Source organism: Macaca fascicularis, chromosome 4 (genome assembly GCF_037993035.2).
Source record: "Macaca fascicularis isolate 582-1 chromosome 4, T2T-MFA8v1.1".
NCBI lineage: Eukaryota > Metazoa > Chordata > Mammalia > Primates > Cercopithecidae > Macaca > Macaca fascicularis.
Window position 1 is genome coordinate 30,798,166 of NC_088378.1, and position 22,867 is coordinate 30,821,032.

A 22,867-nucleotide genomic window follows, 5' to 3' on the forward strand; every position below is an offset into this window, starting at 1 on the left:
AGATGACTTGTCATGACAATAATTTTAATGATCTCTTCTACCTCTAAAATTTCCTATGTCCATGTATACACATGTATGCACATAGAGAGAGGGAAAAAGGGAAACTTCCCAAGAGAAAGGGAAGAGAAGTAAGAAGGAAGGTGGACTATTGTGTCCTAAGATAGTAGATTTTTATTTTTATTATTATTGTTATTATTATTATTATTATTATTATTATTTTTGAGACGGAGTCTTGCTTGTTGCCCAGGCTGGAGTGCAGTAGCGAGATCTCAGCTCACTGCAAGCTCCACCTTCTGGGTTCACACCATTCTCCTGCCTCAGCTTCCAGAGTAGCTGGGACTCAGGCGCCCTCAAAAACGCCTGGGTAATTTTTTTGTATTTTTAATAGAGATGGATTTTCACTGTGTTAGCCAGGATGGTCTTGATTCCCTGACCTCATGATCTGCCCACCTCGGTCTTCCAAAGTGCTGGGATTACAGGCTTGAGCCACCGCGCCCGGCCAACAGTAGATGGTTTTTAACCAAGATAAAAGGGCAGACATGATGTAGGCTATTCAATTGATATTTACATTCCGTCGTTCCCAACATTATTCGTGAAAGTATATAAATATACACGTAAAAATATATATATATCCTCACATGTATTCACATATGCTGATAGAGATAGATTAGATAGATAGATAGGTATATAGATAGATAGATAGATAGATAGATAGATAGATAGATAGATGACAGGTAGACAAGGCAAACTGTGGAAACTCTTATAACAGAGAATTAATTCTCTGCCTAGCAGAATTTAAAATGGCATCTTCTTTTTAATTCAATATTTTGCTTGAGTTACTACAAATATATGTAAATTTTTAATTTTTAAAATACGATAAAAAGCAATTAACAATGATGGTCTGTTAAAATAGTTTATATTTTAACTGATAAATTGGGAGCCAATTTAGGAACTTTGAGGATAATTTTAATAATGTAAACTATTGCTTCCCAAAGTTGTGTGGAATTGCCATTTTAAGCGCTTGTCAATGAAATTTCCGTATACAGATTAGAACATATAACAATGGAAATTACTATGTCCCTTCCAATATTATACTGATACACATGAAAAAACATATAAGTTTTTTTATTCCATTATTTAGATTTCAATAATGATGTTTTAGTCCCCCAAAAAATTAAATCTAAAGAAGAAATCATACACAATGTAGTGTGGGAGAAGGTGGTAAGTAGAAAACAAAAAAACATGATGCAAAGACCATCTGATTGTAGTGGGACAGTCTTACAGATTGTAAGACCTAGAAAATTTTCTTTTTTTGAATATAACTCTAGTATTTATGAGAATGAATATCTGTGTGTGTGTGTGTGTGTGTGTGTGTTTATGTGTGTGTGTGTGATTTGACACTTACCAGCCACTATGGATAGAGAAGCACATTATCACATACTGATGGAGACACCTTGAAGAGGTACCTTGCTTGGAGATTTTGTTCCTACACTGGCCTGCACAACAAGGTCTAGGGTGCTAAGATGATCCCTTTCCGTATGGAGTGAACTGGATCACCCCAAAATGCATATGGTGATGCTCTAAGCCCCGGTGTGGCTGTACAGGAAGATAAGGATTTTAGGAATTAATTAAGGTTAAATAACATCATATGAGAAGGGTTCTAATCCAAAGGATTGGAGGTCATATAAGAAGAGGAAGAGATTTCCCCCCATACATACACCCTGGGTATACCAGCCAGGAAAAGAGCTCTCACCAAAACAAAACCATGCTGGCACCCTAATCTCAGACTTCCAGCCTCCAGAACTGGAAAAAAACACATAAATTTCTGTTGTTTGGGCCACCCAGTCTATGATATTTAGTTATGTCAGCCTGAGCAAACTAAGACACTCTCCTTCCTCTGAATTTATCTGACACCACAGTTTGTCTCCCTCAAGCTCTCTGGAGTGTTGGACTAACTCAGCCTTTTTCAGTCTTTTAACTATGGAGGAACATTTAAAATATCTTTCAAGGCTCAGGGAAACCTGCGTACAAATAATTGTATCTACAACTCATGTTACATTAGCATTAATCATTTGTAGACATAATAATTCAATAATAATTGTCAATGGTCTCTTGAGTTGAGAATGATGGTTTTCAGTGGATGTTTATTTAGGCTGTCTTCCTAGCCTACTCCTTTTGTGCGGCTGCAACTCCCCACAAAGGATTATCCACTCGAATGCAAGTCAGTAGTGTTGGGTATTGGAAACCTGAGTTTTACCTTTAAAAAATTTTTATCTTGATTTAACTATTTTATCCAAATAGCTCTAAAAGTCATATCACAAATTTCCACTATGCAAGATTCTCCAAAGATACAGCCCATGATGCATGGTATATACAAAAGTAGTTTTTTCTTTCATATTTAAAACTAAGAATTACTATCTAGTCAAACTTTCTAGAAAAAAAAATGTTAAACATAGTTCATCTTTCTTGAAATAAATCTTTCTTTCCTTTTTGTAAGTTAGGCAAACATAATAAATTTTTACATAACCTGCTAAAGCCAAATGGAATATTTTTCTAAAAGTAGGCTCAATAGATTTAATTTCAATAACTGTTGTAAATTCATTTTAGTGTTATTTACAACAGAAAAATTTATTAACAATGTTGAATAGTAAAGCTACTAAATCTATAAGTCGAAGAAGTAAAAATTTATAGCCTGACACAATTTTACAGACCTATAGATGCACAAAAAGTGTGTCTCCTTAATATGAAAATCATGCTATACAAATACACAATTATTGACTGAGCTTCAGATAGCTACATAAAGATTCGATTTCCAACTGAAATAGGAAGATTTCTGTACTTCTCATCCTCAGGAATTGGCTTATCTGACCATAAAACAAAACATAGTTATAATTAAAATATAAGGTATCACAAATAAATGATAAAAGCATTTAAAAAGTTAAACGATGAAATGGCAAGAATATAAAAGTTTCACAATGCAATTCTCTTCTAAACTACAAAATCCAGATTTTGTAACATTAGCAATAATAGCTAAGTGTCTGGAAATCAGCAAAGTCACTGCATATAACATTGTCTTCTTTCAAATGAAGTATCCTTAAATTTTGTTTATTACCCCAGAGGAGTTTGTTTGCTTTTGAATGTTCAATGGCAGCAAATAAGAGGCAGGTATGGCATGAGGGAAGATCTGACATTACTAGCCTTCCTTCCTTCCTTCTATGCAATTCAATGCTCATCAATTATAAATAGCCTTCCCCATGTCATATCAAAAGTGGGAAGAGGACTCAATCATTGGAACATGGCCCTACTGTGTGCTCACAAATGAAGCTGATGAACATTAACAAAGCTACAAATGGGATGCTTATTAAATGTCTGTCACTCTGAGTGCTCCTATCACATGGCAATCAAGAGCGTAAATTTTTGTTTTAAAAAATGTGTATTTTTTATTTCCCTTTCAGTCACAATCTCTTGTGGAATCCCAATTTACATTTCCTAGAATCCTAGAGTTCTGCAGAATCTTTGTTGACAAACAGACTTGACCAATTGCTCGTAGAGGAAGGTGCATTTATGAAAGAACTAAACATCATAACCAGGAAATGGGATTTTGTGAAAAATGATAGAGAACTGTAGAAAGGTGATTTAAAGAAGGATATACCTTCCAAAGGGAAGCAAGGAGCAAGGACCTGAGGACAGGGATGCAAAGTTAGAAATTTGGGATTCTCACGAGAGAGTCTCTGTAAAGAACTTTACTTCTTGTGGCTTTGCCTTTGAACTGTAAGAATAGTCATCAAAACATAATACTTTTTTCTTGATAGTTACCCTGATCAGGTCAGCAAACCTGATACATTTGTGCAAACTTATGTGATGGCATTGTAGAGAATAAGGTCATGAGGCAATCATGAGAAGCCTGGCTCCCCATACTTTCATACCTCCATTGGTTCCTGGATAGAGAAAACAGAGTCCAACCTAAAAAGGGAACTGAGTACAACCAGCAGTGAAGTGAGGAGTGGTTCCAAGCAAAAAAAGAAGGGCAGTTCCTGAATCTACAGCTTACAAGGAATTATGTGTAACCCTCCACTTGTTCCTTACTCTCTCCTTACTCTCTCCTCTACCTTACCTCTCATTTACATCTCATCACCTTCTATAATCTACTGTAGCATTTCTTGTAATCAACTGCCTTCTAATCACCAAATCCAGGAAATATTTTCCAAACACTATTTTTTGAAGCCCTCTCCTCATTTGGCACTATGATCTCCTTAAAATTTACAACTACTTTCACTTTCCAGGTATCACTCTCTCCCCATTCTCTTACTTCCCTGCTTCTTCTGTGAGGCTTTATTCTCTACTTCCTTTCCAGATTCATTTTCCTTTGCCCGCTGTTTTAATGTTAGCCTATCCCAAGCCATCTTCCATAGTTTATAACTTTACTCACTCTGCACAAAGTCCCTGGATCATCTTATCTACTTTCACACATACATACACACACACACACACACACACACACACACACACAGAATGGTTAATTCAGAAAGCCAAGTCATGGAATTGCTAGAAAAGATGCAAAAGCAGACTTTGGTGACCTGAATTAGTGGAAGGACACTAGGCAGCAGAGAATGTGGCCAAGGCCACCCAGCAGGAAGTTGGTTTGACTACTTTGCTCATATTGCCCCGTGTGATACTAGCTGCCATAATTGGTGGACCACCATGGGCCAGCTACCACTGTTATGAGCACTCACTCAATGTTGTTCCATCTTGGCACATCGGATTCAAAATCCTGAGCAGGCACATGTGAAACGGTCATACTACTTTGCCGAGAGATAATGTTGAGTCCTTCTGGGAGCCCTGATTCCCATCTGAACTCACACAATGGGGAATTCCTCAAGGAAAAATAAACACACTGAGGTAACAAGAACCTAGAACAATACATACATACATACATACATCAGAGCATCCCAGAGTTCTCATGGCCCTAAACTGCCCCCCTCATCTCCATGGTAATCACTGTCTTCATTTTCAACAGCATAATTTAGTTTTCTCATGTTTTGAACTATTTGTGAGAATTACTAGTGGCATCATATGTGTTTTTAAATCATTTATTCCCATTTTACATAAAATTCAATTATACAGATTTGTCAAAATGTGTTTTCATTTTGTCCATGTTCAACTAATATGATTAGTGTTACTATGACCATTCTTGTATATGTTTTATGGTAAATGGGTGAGCATGTTTCTGCTAGGCTTATACTGAGGAAGAGAACTGTGCTTTTTAACATTTTTCACGATACTATTTTTGCTCACATTTATTTTATTTTATGGTTTTTGTAATTTTAATTTCAATTTTAATTTTTTTTTTTTTTGAGACAGAGTCTCTCTCTGTCACCCAGGCTGGAGTGCAGTGGCACGATCTCGGCTCACTGCAAGCTCCACCTCCTGGGTTCACGCCATTCTCCTGCCTCAGCCTCCTGAGTAGCTGGGACTACAGGCGCCCGCCACCAGGCCTGGCTAATTTTTTGTATTTTTAGTAGATAAGAGGTTTCACCTTGTTAGCCAGGATGGTCTCGATCTCCTGACCTCGTGATCCACCCAATCCCAGCACTTTGGCCTCCCAAAGTGCTTGGGATTACAAGCATGAGCCACCGCTCCCAGCCCATTTTTGCTTAAATTTAGAACTACACTGTAGATATACACATTATTTCAGTTTCCAGTACAACACAAAAGTACAATGGAAAGAAAAGTGCAAAAAATTACTTAATGGATGTGATACATTCTGTTTCCCATTCTATTTTTTAATGCGTTCAATTTTTTTTTTTTTCAAACCTTGAGCTACAGGATTCAAAGCCAGAGGCCTTGGAGTGGTACCCATTGCTGCTTCCATCCCTGTCCATCTTGTCAGCCTCATGTCCTGTCCTTCCCTATCCAAACTTTTTCTGTCTTAGCCATAAATGACTTCTTAGGATTTCCTGCTTCTCCGCTCCATACATGCATTTGCTCATTTTCCCCCCTCTGTCCTTAGTGGGCTAATCCTCATCTCCATTTTATCCAAATGCCTTCTCTTAACCAGACCTCCCACCCCAAGGCAACTTTAGGTGGCCTCATGAGTATTCCATCATGCATTGGAAGTATCTCTACTATTTTATGAACTACTCTACATGATACTGATTTGTGTACCTGTGAGGCCCTTGAGGGCAGCAACTGCTTCTTTCATTATTATAGCTCCAGGATTTAGCAGAAAACCAGCACGAAACATATAGTCAATAAATATTTATTATATAAATGATTTAACTTAAATTCAGAAACTGGGTTTCAGTTCCAGGTCTGCTTTTTATTATCAACTTGTGTTTTGGCAGGTTGCTTATCTTAAGTGAGACTTGGTTTTCTTATCTGCTAAAGAGAGGGATCATAATATCCATCCAACTGACTGAGGTTGTTAAGATCAAATAAGACAATGCAATTACACAACCCCTTATAAAAGTATATATATAGATATATACACATATATACACATGTATGTGTATATATACTGTGCTAACAGATTAGAACATTAAGATTCATGTCATTTTTTTGTGTGTTTTATTCTTGGTACATTACATTTGTTACTTGATGTTTCAGTTAAGTTGAATCTGCTTTATGAAACTTAAAATCCTCATGTTATTAAATGTCAGACACGGTGCTTAAATATATAGTTAGGAGAGTCAAGGAGTCAAGTATTCCATCAACCGGTTGAATCTAAACTAAGACCATATCTAACTGAAAATACATAAATTTTTTTAGTAGATATTGCTTATCCAAACCAAATCTTCAGCTTTCAATGTGTGTGGTAAGCTGTAATATATCTTAGAAGAAATTAGGACACATGCAACATGATACTTCTGAAAAGGTTCACACTGTGTAAAAAGTCCATTTGTGTCCATACACCACCTGATATATAATCCCAGCCGCATTCTGCATTTTTAATACAGGCAAAATTCCCATTAAAACAAATACATTGGTAACATAAAAGTAGCTATTATTCACCCTATTGGCTGAGTTAATCTTTAAATATTAAAAAGCAAATATAACTTTCTTTTACTGAAAAAAGCATGGTAGAAACAGGATAAAGTCATCAGGAATAAAGGCAAGATGCTAAATTGAAGAATGGAAAAGGATTTTTAAAATCCAGATAAAACTAGGGAAATTTAGGACAGGGTTATAAACTAAAATGTAGATGTTTACATACAATATGTCCAGGCAGATGTTTCTGTAAGTAAGTGAAGCCTGTAGCGTCCGAGGGTTGCAACTTCTGAGTACTGGTGATTGCGGCAAAGCAGCTCAAGCCCAGGCTGAAGAAGGCAGGCTCTATCAGCTTTTGCTCATAACCATGCCGGAAATACAGACCCAGCATTGCCAAAAGTTCTGACTTTGCACAGAAAATTATTTCAATTTTATGTCAACTTTCTAGATTTTAAATGTTATTTGCGTTTTTAAGCTGTACAGGCCAAAAAATACAGCTTTGAATCAGATCCAGGCTTCTCATTTACCAGTGTGAAAAATTTAGCATGCCCACTCCCCAAACCAAAACCAGAACAAATAAGGATAACACTGAATATAGATTATCTGCCAATAATAAAGTGATTTTTAAGTGAAGAGAATGCTTATTATTATGGCTAACAAGCATTGGTATTATAGTTAATATTAGTTGTCTCATTAGGTTATTTGATACACTTTATTTTTTTAATTTTAGAGGAATATTTAGCAATTAGAATATGTCTAGAAAAAATAATCTAAAATAGCATGTCTGGAAACACTAGGGAAAGGTTACACCAACTTCTGTCAAGAGAGTTGTAGTTGTTTACCCAACTTCTCATGAAAATTGAGTAGGGTGACTGATTGCCTCCTCTTTGGGCTTTTGCATTTGCTGTTTTCTTTACGTGAAATGTCCTTCTGTCTAGTCTTTTACCTGATTAATTCTACATGGATAACATCTCCAGAAAATCTTCCCTGCACTCCCAAAACTCAGCCACTCTTATGTCTTTTATTACATTTAGTGTATATTCTTACTGTAGTACATCCCCCGTTGTTCCTTCTTTATTTCTCCTTCCTCCTCTAGATCATTCATTCCTTGGGGATTATGTCTTGTTCATTTTTAAATCCTAGGACCTAGCCTAATGGTAACATATAAAGGATACATAATAAATATTAATGAACAGATAAATCAATGAATAAATAAATCAATGGACAGATGACTCTTTCATCTGACATGGATATACATAGGCTACTGTTATTTTGTAAGTTTCTCACTAATTTACATTCTACCCAGGAAATATACTTGGTCTTGCAAACATTTATAACATGTTGAAAAAGTATACTTGCAGATGTTATAGGAGAGTTAAAGGTACTAGCATTTATTGATTATCAATGATATGCCAAATTTCTTTCTTTTTTTTTTTTTTTTTTTTTTTTTGAGAGGGAGTTCCACTCTGTCACCGAGGATAGAGTACAGTGTCGCGATCTCTGCTCACTGCAATGTCCACCTCCTGGGTTCTAGTGATTCCCCAGAGCCTTAGCCTCCCAAGTAGCTGGAATGACAGGCATGCACCACCACACCCAGCTAATTTTTCTATGTTTAGTAGAGACAGGGTTTCACCATGTTGGCCAGGCTGCCCTTCAATTCCTGACCTCAAGTGATCCACCCGCCTCAGCCTCCCAAAGTGCTGGGTTTACAGATGTGAGCCACCACACCCAGCCCCAAATTTCATTATGTAGTCTTCAAAATAACTCCAAAAGTTAGTCATTATTATTCTTACTTCACAAATAAATAAAAAGGGTTATACAAATTCAGTAAGTTGCATATGATCACAAATTAATAAAGTGAGGGAACCACAATTCTAAAGGTTCTTTTAGGCTCCAGAGTTCATGATCATTCCCTGATAGCAATGCTGCTTTTACATAAGCTCTGATGGAAAGGAGGGCTTCCTTGATAGAGTTGCACTGACTTTCACAGGATGTTTCTAAGAATAATTTACTCTTAAAGAGCCATAACTGTGTGCATGGTAAGATGGATGCACATGTATCTGTTAAAAAGAGGCTGTTACTTAAATTTCACTTAAAATATGCTATAATGTTCTTGTTTCTGGAAATTTATTTGTTCGGATGAAACACTTCGTGGTCTCTATTATTATGTAATATTTTTCATTATCTTTCCATTATCTCAACATCTAATCTCTTGCTAAGTGGAACACAGATGAGAAGAAGTGGACACATCTGCATAGGAGTTCTAAGAGTCTACTGAGAGGAAAGGGGTTAAGTCATTGATAAAGCTCCTTCCCTTTCATGTTGAACATCTTCAGAAACTAAGTTAACATGCTTCAATTTGGACTCTTGTCATCAGATTTGAACAAAGTCTCTGTCTGATTCTCTTATTTGCTTAGATAATGCCTTCTATCCTTGAAAGACTCAGTTCAGATTTTACCTACTTTAAAAAATCTGTATGTATCAGGATCTAAAGAGAAAAGCAGATACAAACTAATCTAAGTATGTAAAACACAAGAAATTAGAACAGGAAATTGACTTTGCATAAGAGAAAGAGTCTAAGAATCTAGCTAGGGCAGAGCAGGTCAACCCTAAGAATAAGGAAAACAGGAAACTATCCCTAAGCTTAGAAGACCAAAGGAGAAAATGGCATTACTAGAAACAACTGCAGGAAGCTGGAATTCCAGAAGGGTTTGCCTGGTAGAAACTGGAATCACAAAAATAACCTCCCTCCTCATGTCCCATCAGCGGCAACCACTGATGACTAGTCTCGTTTATAAGGTGGGTTGACTCAGGAGGCTAGGAAACAGAGCTTCCTGAGGTTAGTCCTGAGAAAAAGAACAGAACAAGGTAAGGGTGAGGAGTGGAAGGAAGAATAAAAACCCTGTCTCTAACCCTAAACGCTATCCCAGCTTCTCCACTTCCATACATGTTAGTTGTCCTTCTTATGCTCCCGTGAAATATGATTACATCTCTTTGCACTGTGGTCCTCTCACTTGTGTGGGAGATGATGAGGTGCATGAGATCAGGGACTGTGAATATTTTATGACTAAATGAATAAATGAATGAATGTCCCATAGTGCTTTCCTGCTAATAGATACTACTGCTTTATTTTCGGTTTCATATTACTGATTGTTTTTCAAAAGTGCACACCACTGAACACTGAGGCTTGCCCATGTAGTAGAACCTGGAAATCAGTTGGGCCTAACTCCTGGATGTTATAACTGAATGTTATAGGGGATTTTAGTAATTGCTTTCCATCCTGTCGTACTATAAATGTACTGCTATGCCTTAGGGTATTTCAAAATAGACAGTATAAATTTTAGGAGTCTTAAAATATTTACTAAATAAGGAATAAGATGCATCATTTATGCAAATTTTGAGAAAAATGCCTGAGAAACAATAAAATACTTCCCTTGTATTAGAGAACTGACAACCATATGTTTTCCTGTTAATCTTTCATATTATATTATTGAAAAATCATGTGATTTTCTTGTAAAATATTTTCAATATGTAAAATATCTTCCTTCTTAGATGAAAAAGAAAATAAGATATCACATTAAAAATTATTTAGTTTGGCCGGGCGCGGTGGCTTAAGCCTGTAATCCCAGCACTTTGGGAGGCCGAGACGGGCGGATCACTAGGTAAGGAGATCAAGACCATCCTGGCTAACATGGTGAAACCCCGTCTCTACTAAAAAATACAAAAAACTAGCCAGGAGTGGTGGCGGGCGCCTGCAGTCCCAGTTACTCGGGAGGCTGAGGCAGGAGAATGGTGTAAACCTGGGAGGCGGAGCTTGCAGTGAGCTGAGATCCAGCCACTGCACTCCAGCCTGGGCGACAGAGCCAGACTCTGTCTCAAAAAAAATAATAATAATAATTATTATTATTATTTATTTTAATTACAAGACACAGTTTCTACTTTCTTTTTTTAATTATTATACTTTAAGTTTTAGAGTACATGTGCACAACGTGCAGGTTTGTTACATATGTATACATGTGCCATGTTCGTGTGCTGCACCCATTAACTCATCACTTACATTAGATTTATCTCCTCATGCTATCCCTTCCCCTTACCCCCACCCCACAATAGGCCCTGGTGTGTGATGTTGACCATCCTGTGTCCAAAGGTTCTCATTGTTCAATTCCCACCTGTGAGTGAGAACATACGGTGTTTGGTTTTCTGTCCTTGCGATACTTTGCTCAGAATGATGGTTTCCAGCTTCATCCATGTCCCTACAAAGGACATGAACTCATCCTTCTTTATGACTGCATAGTATTCCATGGTATATATGTGCCACATTTTCTTAATCCAGTCTATCATTGATGGACATCTGGGTTGGTTCCAAGTCTTTGCTATTGTGAATAGTGCTGCAATAAACATACGTGTGCATATGTCTTTATAGCAGCATGATTTATAATCCTTTGGGTATATACCCAGTAATGGGATGGCTGGGTCAAATGGTATTTCTAGTTCTAGATCCTAGAGGAATTGCCACACTGTCTTTCACAATGGGTGAACTAGTTTACAGTCCCACCAACAGTGTAAAAGTGTTCCTATTTCTCCGTATCCTCTCCAGCACCTGTTGTTTTCTGACTTTATGATCACCATTCTAACTGGTGTGAGATGGTATCTCATTGTAGTTTTGATTTGCATTTCTCTGATGACCAGTGATAATGAGCATTTTTTCATGTGTCTATAGGCTGCATATATGTCTTCTTTTGAGAAGTGCCTGTTCATATACTTTGCCCACTTTTTGATGGGATTGTTTGATTTTTTCTTGTAAATTTGTTTAAGTTCTTTATAGATTCTGGATATTACCCCTTTGTCAGATGAGTAGACTGTAAACATGTTCTCCCATTCTGTAGGCTGCCTGTTCACTCTGATGGTAGTTTCTTTTGCTGTGCAGAAGCTCTTTAGTTTAATTAGATTCCAGTGGTCAATTTTGGCTTTTGTTGCCATTGCTTTTGGTGTTTTATTCATGAAGTCCTTGCCCATGCCTATGTCCTGAATGGTATTGCCTGGGTTTTCTTCTAGGGTTTTTATGGTTTTAGGTCTAACATTTAAGTCTTTAATCCATCTTGAATTAATTTTTGTATAAGATGTAAAGAAGGGATCCAGTTTCAGCTTTCTACATATGGCTAGCCAGTTTTCCCAGCACCATTTATTAAATAGGGAATCCTTTCCCCATTTCTTGTTTTTGCCAGGTTTGTCAAAGATTAGATGGTTGTAGATGTGTGATGTTATTTCTGAGGCCTCTGTTCTGTTCCATTGGTCTATATATCTGTTTTGGTACCAGTACCATGCTGTTTTGGTTACTGTAGCCTTGTAGTATAGTTTGAAGTCAGGTAGCGTGATGCCTCCAACTTTGTTCTTTTTTTCTTAGGATTGCTATGCAGGCTCTGTTTTGGTTCCATACGAACTTTAAAGTAGTTTTTTCCAATTCTGTGAAGAAAGTCATTGGTAGCTTGATGGGGATGGCAATGAATCTATAAATTACCTTGGGCAGTATGGCCATTTTCATGATATTGATTCTTCCTATCCATGAGCGTGGAATGTTCTTCCATTTGTTTGTTTCCTCTTTTATTTCATTGAGCATTCTGTTGTAGTTCTCCTTGAAGAGGTCCTCCACATCCCTTGTAAGTTGGATTCCTAGTTATTTTATTCTCTTTGAAGCAATTGTGAATGGGAGTTCACTCATGGTTTGGCTCTCTGTTTGTCTGTTTTTGGTGTATAGGAATGCTCGTGATTTTTGCACATTAATTTTGTATCCTGAGACTTTGCTGAAGTTGCTTATCAACTTAAGGAGATTTTGGGCTGAGATGATGGGATTTTCTAAATATACAATCATGTCATCTGAAAACAGGGACAATTTGATTTCATCTTTTCCTAATTGAATACCCTTTCTTTCCTTCTTTCTCCTGCCTGATTGCCCTGGCCAGAACTTCCAACACTATGTAGAATAGGAGTGGAGAGAGGGCATCCCTGTCTTGTGCCAGTTTTCAAAGGCAATGCTTCCAGATTTTGCCCATTCAGTGTGATATTGGCTGTGGGTTTGTCATAAATAGCTCTAATTATTTTGAGATATGTCCCATCAATACTTAGCTTTTTGAGAGTTTTTAGCATGAAAGGCTGTTGAATTTTGTCAAAGGCCTTTTCTGTATCTATTGAGATAATCCTGTGGTATTTGTCTTTGGATCTGTTTATATGATGGATTACGTTTATTGATTTGCCTATGTTGAACCAGCCTTGCATCCCAGGGATGAAGCCGAGTTGGTTATGGCAGATAAGCTTTTTGATGTGTGGCTGGATTCAATTTGCCAGTATTTTATTTAGGATTTTTACATTGATGTTCATCTGGGATATTGGTCTAAAATTCTCTTTTTTTGTTGTGTCTCTGCTAGATTTTGATATCAGGATGATATTGGCCTCATGAAATGAGTTATGGAGGATTCCCTCTTTTTCTATTGATTGGAATAGCTTCAGAAGCCATGGTACCAGCTCCTCTTTGTACCTCTGGTAGAATTTGGCTGGGAATCCGTCTGGTCCTGGACTTTTTTTGGTTGGTAGTCTATTAATTATTGCCTCAATTTCAGAGCCTGTTATTGGTCTATTCAGGAATTTATCTTCTTCCTGGTTTAGTCTTGGGAGGGTGTATATGTACAGGAAATTATCCATTTCTTCTAGATTTTCTAGTTTATTTGCAAAGAGGTGTTTATAGTATTCTCTGATGGTAGTTTGTATTTCTGTGGGGTCGGTGGTGACATCCCCTTTGTCATTTTTTATTGCATCTATTTGATTCTTCTCTCTTTTCTTGTTTATTAATCTTGCTAGCTGTCTATCAAATTTGTTGATCTTTTCAAAAAACCAACTCCTGGATTCATTGATTTTTTGAAGGGTTTTTTGTGTCTCTATCTCCTTCAGTTCTGCTCTGATCTTAGCTAATTCTTGCCTTCTGCTAGCTTTTGAATGTGTTTGCTCTTGCTTCTCTAGTTCTTTTAATTGTGATGTTAAGGTGTCGATTTTAGATCTTTCCTGCTTTCTCTTGTGGGCATTTAGTGCTATAAATTTTCCTTTATACACTGCTTTAAATGTGTCCCAGGGATTCTGGTATGTTGTGTCTTTGTTCTCATTGGTTTCAAAGAACATCTTTATTTCTGCCTTCATTTCGTTATGTATCCAGTAGTCATTCAGGAGCAGGTTGTTCAGTTTCCAAGTAGTTGAGCGGTTTTGAGTGAGTTTCTTAATCCTGAATTCTAGTTTGATTGCACTGTGGTCAGAGAGCTGTTTGTTATAATTTTAGTTCTTTTACATTTGCTGAGGAGTGCTTTACTTCCAACTATGTGGTCAATTTTGGAATAAGTGTGATGCGGTGCTGAGAAGAATGTATATTCTGTGGATTTAGGGTGGAGAGTTCTGTAGATGTCTATTAGGTCTGTTTGCTGCAAAGCTGAGTTCAATTCCTGGATATCCTTGTTAACTTTCTGTCTTATTGATCTGTCTAATGTTGACACTGGGGTTTTAAGTCTCTCATTATTATTGTGTGGGAGTCTAAGTCTCTTTGTAGGTCTCTAAGAACTTCCTTTATGATGGCTGCTCCTGTATTGGGTGCATATATATTTAAGATAGTTAGCTCTTCTCGTTGAATCGATCCCCTTACCATTATGTAATGACCGTCTTTGTCTCTCCTGATCTTTGGTGGTATAAAGTCTCTTTTATCAGAGACTAGGATTACAATCCCTGCTTTTTTTTTTGTTTTCCATTTGCTTGGTAGATCTTCCTCCATCCTTTTTTTTGAGCCTTTTTGTGTCTCTGCAACTGAGATGGTTCTCCAGAATACAGCACACTGATGGGTCTTGACCTTTATCCAATTTGCCAGTCTGTGTCTTTTAATTGGAGCATTTAGCCCATTTACATTTAAGGTTAATATTGTTATGTGTGAATTTGATCCTGTCATTATGATGCTAGCTGGTTATTTTGCTCGTTAGTTGATGCAATTTCTTCCTAGCATAATGGTCTTTATAGTTTGGCATGTTTTTGCAGTGGCTGGTACTGGTTGTTCCTTTCCATGTTTAGTGCTTCCTTCAGGAACTCTTGTAAGGCAGGCCTGGTGGTGACCCAATCTCTCAGCATTTTCTTGTCTGTAAAGGATTTTATTTATCCTTCACTTATGAAGCTTAGTTTGGCTGGATATGAAATTCTGGGTTGAAATTCTTTTCCTAAGAATGTTGAATATGTTGAATATTGGCCCCCACTCTCTTCTGGCTTGGAGAGTTTCTGCCGAGAGATCTGCTGTTAGTCTGATGGGTTTCCCTTTGTGTGTAACCTGACCTTTCTCTCTGGCTGCCCTTAACATTTTTTCATTTCAACTTTGATGAATCTTACAATTATGTGTTTTGGAGTTTCTTTTCTGGAGGAGTATCTTTGCAGTGTTCTCTGTATTTCCTGAATTTGAATGTTGGCCTGCCTTTCTAGGGTGGGGAAGTTCTCCTGGATAATATCCTGAAGAGTGTTTTCCAACTTAGTTCCATTCTCCCTGTCACTTTCAGGCACACCTATCAGATGTAGATTTGGTCTTTTCACATAGTCCCATATTTCTTGGAGGCTTCGTTCATTTCTTTTTCCTCTTTGTTCTCTAAACTTCTTTTCTTGCTTCATTTCATTAATTTGATCTTCAATCACTGATACCCCTTCTTCCACTTGATCGAATCGGCTACTGAAGCTTGTGCATGTATCATGTAGTTCTCATGCCATGGCTTTCAGCTCCATCGGGTCATTTAAGGTATTCTCTATGCTGTTTATTCTAGTTAGACATTCATCTAATCTTTTATCAATGTTTTTAACTTCTTTGTGATGGGTTCGAACATCCTCCTTTAGCTCGGAGAAGTTTGTTATTACTGATCATCTGAAGCCTTCTTCTCTCAACTCATCAAAATCATTCTCTGTCCAGCTTTGTTCCATTGTTGGCAAGGAGCTACGTTACCTTGGAGTTAAAGAGGCACTCTGAGTTTTAGAATTTTCAGCTTTTCTGCTCTGGTTTCTCCCCATCTTTGTGGTTTTATCTACATTTGCTCTTTGATGATGTTGATATACAGATGGGATTTTGGTGTGGACATCCTTTCCGTTTGTTAGTTTTCCTTCCAACAGCCGGGACCCTCAGCTGCAGGTCTGTTGGAGTTTGCTGGAGGTCCACTCCAGACCTGTTTCCCTGGGTATCACCAGTGGAGGCTGCAGAACAGCAATTATTGCAGAACAGCATATGTTGCTTCCTGATGCTTCCTCTGGAAACTTTGTCTCAGAAGGGCACCTGGCCGTATCAGGTGTCAGTTGGCCCCTACTGGGAACTGCCTCCAGTTAGGCTACTTGGGTGTCAGGGACCCCCTTGAAGAGGCAGTCTGTCCATTCTCAGATCTCAAACTCTGTGCTAGGAGAACCACTACTCTCTTCAAAGCTGTCAGACAGGGATGTTTAAGTCTGCAGAAGTTTCTGCTGCTTTCTGTTCAGCTATGCCCTGCCCCCAGAGGTGGAGTCTACAGAGGCAGGCAGGCCTCCTTGAGCTGTGGTGGGCTTCACCCAGTTCGAGCTTCCTGGCCCCTTTGTTTACCTAGTCAAGCCTCAGCAATGGTGGATGCCCCTCCCCAGCCTGGCTGCCGCCTTACAGTTCAATCTCGAACTGCTGTGCTAGTAGTGAGCAAGATTCTGTGGGCGTGGGACCCTCTGAGCCAGGAGCAGGATATAATCTCCTGGTGTGCCGTTTGCTAAGACCCTTGGAGAAGCACAGTGCTAGGGTGGGAGTGTCCCGATTTTTCAGGTACCCTCTGTCACAGCTTCCCTTGGCTAGGAAAGGGAATTCCCCAATCACTTGTGGTTCCCAGGTGAGGTGATGTCCTGCCCTGCTTTGGCTCATGCTCTGTGGGCTGCATCCACTGTGTGACAAGCCCCGGTGAGATGAACCCCGTACCTCAGTTGGAAATGCAGAAATCACCCATCTTCTGCATCGCTCACGCTGGGAGCTGTTCCTATTCAGCCATCTTGAAACCTAGTTTCTACTTTCTTATTGTGAAAATACATCCTGTAAAGTCATTTGGCGTAAAATATTTGTTCAGCTTGTGTGTTTCTGAATTGAATCATGCTGTTTTACAGAAGGGCTTATTAATTGAACATTGTTTCCCAAATTATGTTCTGTGGTGCACAGCAATGCAGGGATTTAAAAAGGTGTTATATTAATAGACAATTCCATGGCCAATTAATTTTGGGAAATGATAGATTAAAAAATGAATAATCACGTTTATTTACTGGAGCAATTATTAAGAGTCTGATATGTTAATACACTGTGAATCTCCAAGGAAGAAAGAGAATATCATTTTTGGCAGAATACTTATATAATGTGAGAAATTCTATAAAAGAAGAAAATACAAATTTACAGTAAGTTACAGAACACAACTAACAAAACATTACTTTCTATTGAATAAATAAATGAATATATAACCATAGTGAATAGAAGTTTGAAACTGATTGGATGAAAATGTTCTGTCTAGAGGGAAGTTCGATGAGTAAAACAAAAAATTTACAGGCAACATCTCAAATAAAATGAGGTGATAACATATCCACAAGAAACCCAGAATATGGGCAAATAGAGCTAAATCACCAGCAGTAAATGTAAATGCTACAAACATTTTGGAAAGTAAAATTCAACAAATTCTAATACAGTAGACATAGGTGTCCTAGGCTCAGTCTCATTTCTAGGTATGTATTTGGGAACCTAGAAAAAATATCTTAAAATGTCTGTAGAAACATTGTTTTTAACATCAAAAAACTGGCAACAACTTAAATGACCCTCAGCAAAAGAATGGATAAATGAACTGCTATATAATCATACAGTGAAATAAAATAGATTAAAAATTAAAGGAACATGGATGAAGATAAAGAATTCTCACAAATTATATTGAATAAAAAATTGTTAAAAATAGACTGCAGAATAATATAAGAGAATTATAACTATGAAAATTTAATAACTTGCAAAGATATTATATATGATTTAAGAATATGCCCTTATTTAAGAAGATATATGTGTATATATGTGTGTATATAAGTATATATATAGATGTGTATATACATGGATTTGTGTTTACATATTTATATTTTTTTATATATATATGCATGTATATGTATATATTTACATGAAAATTGTGGGAAAAGATACACCATGGTAGCATATTGGTAGCTCCGGAAACAGGGAGAAAAATATTGTTGGAAAAACTTATCAGCCAGGCACGGTGACTCATGCCTGTAATCCCAGCACTTAGGGAGGCTAAGACAGACTGATTACTTGATGTCAGTAGTTTGAGACCAACCTAGTCAACATGGCAAAAACTTGTCTCTACAAATAAAACAAAAAAAATTAGGTGGGCATGTTGGCACATGCTTGTAATCCCAGCGACTCAGGAGGCTGAGGCACAAGAATTGCGTGAACCCAGGAGATGGAGGTTGCATTGAGTCAAGATCGTGACACTGCACTCCAGCTGGGAGACAGAGTGAAACTGTGTCTCAGAAAAAAAAAAAGAAGAAAAGAAAGACTTACTAACCAATTTTACATGCATTAGTAACATCTCATTTCTCAACTAGGTGGTGGCTCCATATGCAATAACTGCATTATCTTTATACTTTTCCATGCATTAAATACTTTATGATAAATTCAAAAGCCAAGCAAATCCATATTTCTTCTATGACTGTATGACACAGGGTTCTCTAGTTACACCCGTAATCTGGAGCAAATTTCTCTGTAGTTTCTTTGAGTTCCGAACCCCAGTGCATTTACTCTCCTGAGCTACAATCCCTTCTCTTTCCTTTCTCCTCAGAAGAAATTAATCGTTAGTGTTTAGTAACAAATGCCAGGTAGGTATAAGTAATAAGTTGCTCAGAGCCATCATAGAAAATGGTCTTTGCCAAGAAGTTGTATTTATGCCCTGCATAGTATACTGGTACCAAACCAGTTACGACAAATACACTTTCTCTGCTCAGTATTGCAGAAAGATAATTAAATAATGATCTTCTAGTTACCAACTCTCTTGCACTACCAGACATTCTGCCCTCCAATGTCTCAGGTTTCTTTAATGTTCCTCTAAATATCAGAACTTCACACGTGGTTTTGCACTAGCTTCTTCTTTCCATTTAAAACAGAATGACTAAAATATACAAAGTTCCAATGTGGTTGCCTCATACCACTCTTAGGCTTCAAGTGGCTATTGTCATATTATCCCAAATGCTGTCTCTGATTTTATTACATAAACCTTGCCATTTTTCTTTAGGGGAATAAAAGGCAATTTTGTATAGGATGGCCCTGGTCTATCTCTGTTATTTTCAACATACCCAGATTTTTTTTTCATTGTGACATGCTTGCAATTCTGGGAGACAGTGTATACTGACAAGGAGATTTATCGCCAGAAGCTCCCTAGTGGAGTCAGCGGCAGGAGATAAAATTTGGTCACAATTCACATGTGTTTGAAATGAGCATTCCAAGAGAAGATGATTAATTTTCCTTTAAAACCCAGAGGATAAAAATGCCATATCCATAGGCATTACCACCTCTCCATGGGCTCTGGTTTTCCTTTTTCATTTGCTGTCATATTTACATTTCCCTCACTTTTGTTGCTTTTTTTTTTTCAGGCAAAAAACCACCAAATTATTGTTATTCAGGAGAAAAACATTATAAACAATGTAAAAGGACTTTATTCTGTCATGGATGCCCTTAGAAAACAATGGAATGGAGTTGGAAAGTTGATGAAGTACCATAAAATGCTAACACTAAAAAGTACGATAACAACCACCGAGTTCAAGACCCTTGTTTTGTAAATGTGGAAACTGAAACCTAAAAAGATAATCTGCCTTCTCCAAAATCCTTTCACCCATGTAGAAGGCTGAGGAGGCATCTAGGGAACCAAGATCTTTTTGACGATAAGGAATCACCACTCTTGAAGGATGATGCCAGAAGTTTGACTACCAAGCCTTCATGTTTTTAGCTTAAAAGTTTAATCAATATTAAAAATTTGCCTGCTCCTTCCCTCCCTCCAAGAAATCCCTGGAATAATTAACATTTAAGTCTCTGTCAAATATACCGTGCCACAAAGTTGCTACAGATAAGAAGAGGAAGAGAAGAATTTTCAAAATAAATTATGTTAACCATCAGAATATCTGATATAACTGACTTATAAGTCAGATTGCCTAAATATTTGAACTACATTAAAGAATACATGTATATATTATTGCCCCATATGGGCAAGTAAGGTACAAGGATTAACTAAGAGGATGCGTGGTAAGATTTTTGTTTATGTAGTAACTATAAGGTACTACTTGTCTATTTTTTTAGCATTGATATCTCACTTTCAAAAATATTTTAAGAGCTAATGACATAGAGTATCTTGAAATAGTAAACTGTCAAAACTATTAAAACAATGATTTAAAAGAAAAAAATATAAGAGCCAAGACACTGCCATTAAATTCTGTAGGCTGATCTTCCTTCCTGAGGATACAAAGGTGAATAAAATCTGGTTCTTATCATGGAGCAGCTCATATCCTAATAGCCTATTTTTATAATGCAAGTAAACTCTATCTATAGAAAAAATCGATAAAGCACTTGTCAGAATGTCTACAAAAGAAGTAGGCAGCCTGTAAGTAGAAATAACTTTTATCTAAAGTTCTAAATGGTTTTAGAGCCAAAGAATATCAGAGTTAGAAAGAATCTTAAGAGGTCATTTATTTCTATACTTTAAAGGAATCCTTTATCTAATATATCTCCACTGAGTGACTGTTCAGTCTCTGTAACCAACTCCAGTTATCGATGCTTTATTCCATTTTGGCACCTCTTTGATTATAAAATTGTCCCTTAATGTAAACTGAGTTATCCTACACAATAACCATCTATGGATTCAAATAGGGTCCCATTTAAAGCAGTATCCATATTCCACAGCCTGCTGCCCCACACTGGCTCACATAGTAACCTGAATCTTTCCACAATGCTTCCACTAAGTCCTTGAATTTCTAGTTGTTCCAGAAAATATCTCACAAGCATTGATCAACAGGTTAGATTGACAGTTGTCATGTAGAACCTACCACTTCTGCTGGGCATGGTTGTCTCACACTGGGAACTTGCTACCTTCCACTCCGTTCACTGCGATGGGAGTAGTTAAGGCAGCCCTGAGCTGTGCAGTAGCTTGTGGAGCAACCAGGGACATGTCTTGGCCCTTCCTGTTGTTGTGGTGCCCTCTGTCATTACTTGTGTGCTAAATGCCACCTCTTCCCACCTCTGTGTCTCTCAGGGTTTTTTTCTTTTTTTTTTTAGACAGTCTTACTCTGTTGCCCAGGCTGGAGTGCTGTGGCGCCATCTCAGCTCACTGCAACCTCTGCCTCCCCAGTTCAAGCGATTCTCCTGCCTCAGCTTCCCGAGTAGCTGGGATTACAGGCATGTGCCACCACAACCACCTAATTTTTGTATTTTTAGTAGAGACACGGTTTCACCATATTGGCCAGGCTGGTCTTGAACTCCTGACCTCAAGTGATCCACCTGCCTCTGCCTCCCAAAGTGCTGGCACAATAGGCGTGAGCCACTGCGCCTGGCTCCTCTCAGGGTTTTTACTTTAATGCCCAGTATCATCTCCATTCACAGTCAGGCAGATATGACTCCAAAGGGAGTTAAGTGCCAAATTAATGTTATTGACAGATACAACACTGCACTCAGAAAACCTCCTCTCATACAATTTCTAAGGCTTTATAATACTAGATGCTCCTGAGTTCTTCCTGCCCATATACTTCTGGAAGGACCCCTCTCAATCAACGGACTAGTCAAGTCTAAATTCCAGAAATAGGCACAGCTTAGTCTCATGCTTGCATCTGTGATAAATTTGAATTGAGTAAGTAGGTGCATCTTATTCATCCAAATATCCCCTACAGGTAGCACAGAGCCTCACATGTAGAAAAAAATAAAAATAAAAATAAACATTTACTGAATATTGCAGCCTTGTAGGTAATACTTTATTTAATCCTCATAGAAATTCTATGAGGCAGATACTACTATTATTCCTACCTTAAAGATTAGTATACTGAGTTATGAAAGGGTTAATTCATGTGTTCAAGGTCACAAGGATAATAAGTGGTGGGACTGGGTTTTGAACCCAGGCAGTCTAACTGCTGAGCTTGTGGGCTTACTCACCCACCACATATTCTTCCTTCCTACCCTCCACACAGAAGCAGCTCAAGAAGTGTTTTGAGGAAATGATTGTAACTGCCTCTTGCAAAGTAAACACATTGATTCTTGACTTTCCCCTAGGGATATACGTTAAACACAGTGGTATCACAAAAGAAACATGTGTTTGAAGATAATTCTTATGCCCCTTGGCTCTTCTGTTTCAGTCCTAAAGAGAGTTTAGATATTGGGTTCCCAAGAGCTTCTTGGGGTGACTTGAAGCTCAGAATGGCTGAAATATTCCAGGAATCTGAACATTTTTCCATTTCTTTTGGAGTGAGTGGCTTGCTTGAGCACGTATCCATTCCTTTTTAGAAAACCTTTCCAACATTTTGCTTCTTCTGTCCTTCCCTGCATCCTATTTCCCACCAAAGCCTTTAAACCTCTATTGGCCAATACCCAGAGATGCCCTGCTGCATAACAACCCAAGTTCTTCACCTTTCTCTGCCTTTCTCTACACTGCTTCTCCTGTATCTAATCACTGGCTCACCATGGCCTCCAGGCGACATGCTATTTCGCTCTATCCCTTCTTGGAAATATGTAAAGGGGATACAGTTACAGGAGGATTGTAATTTATAATCCTTAATGTAATTTGTAAACCATAATGTATTGACTCCAAGGGGG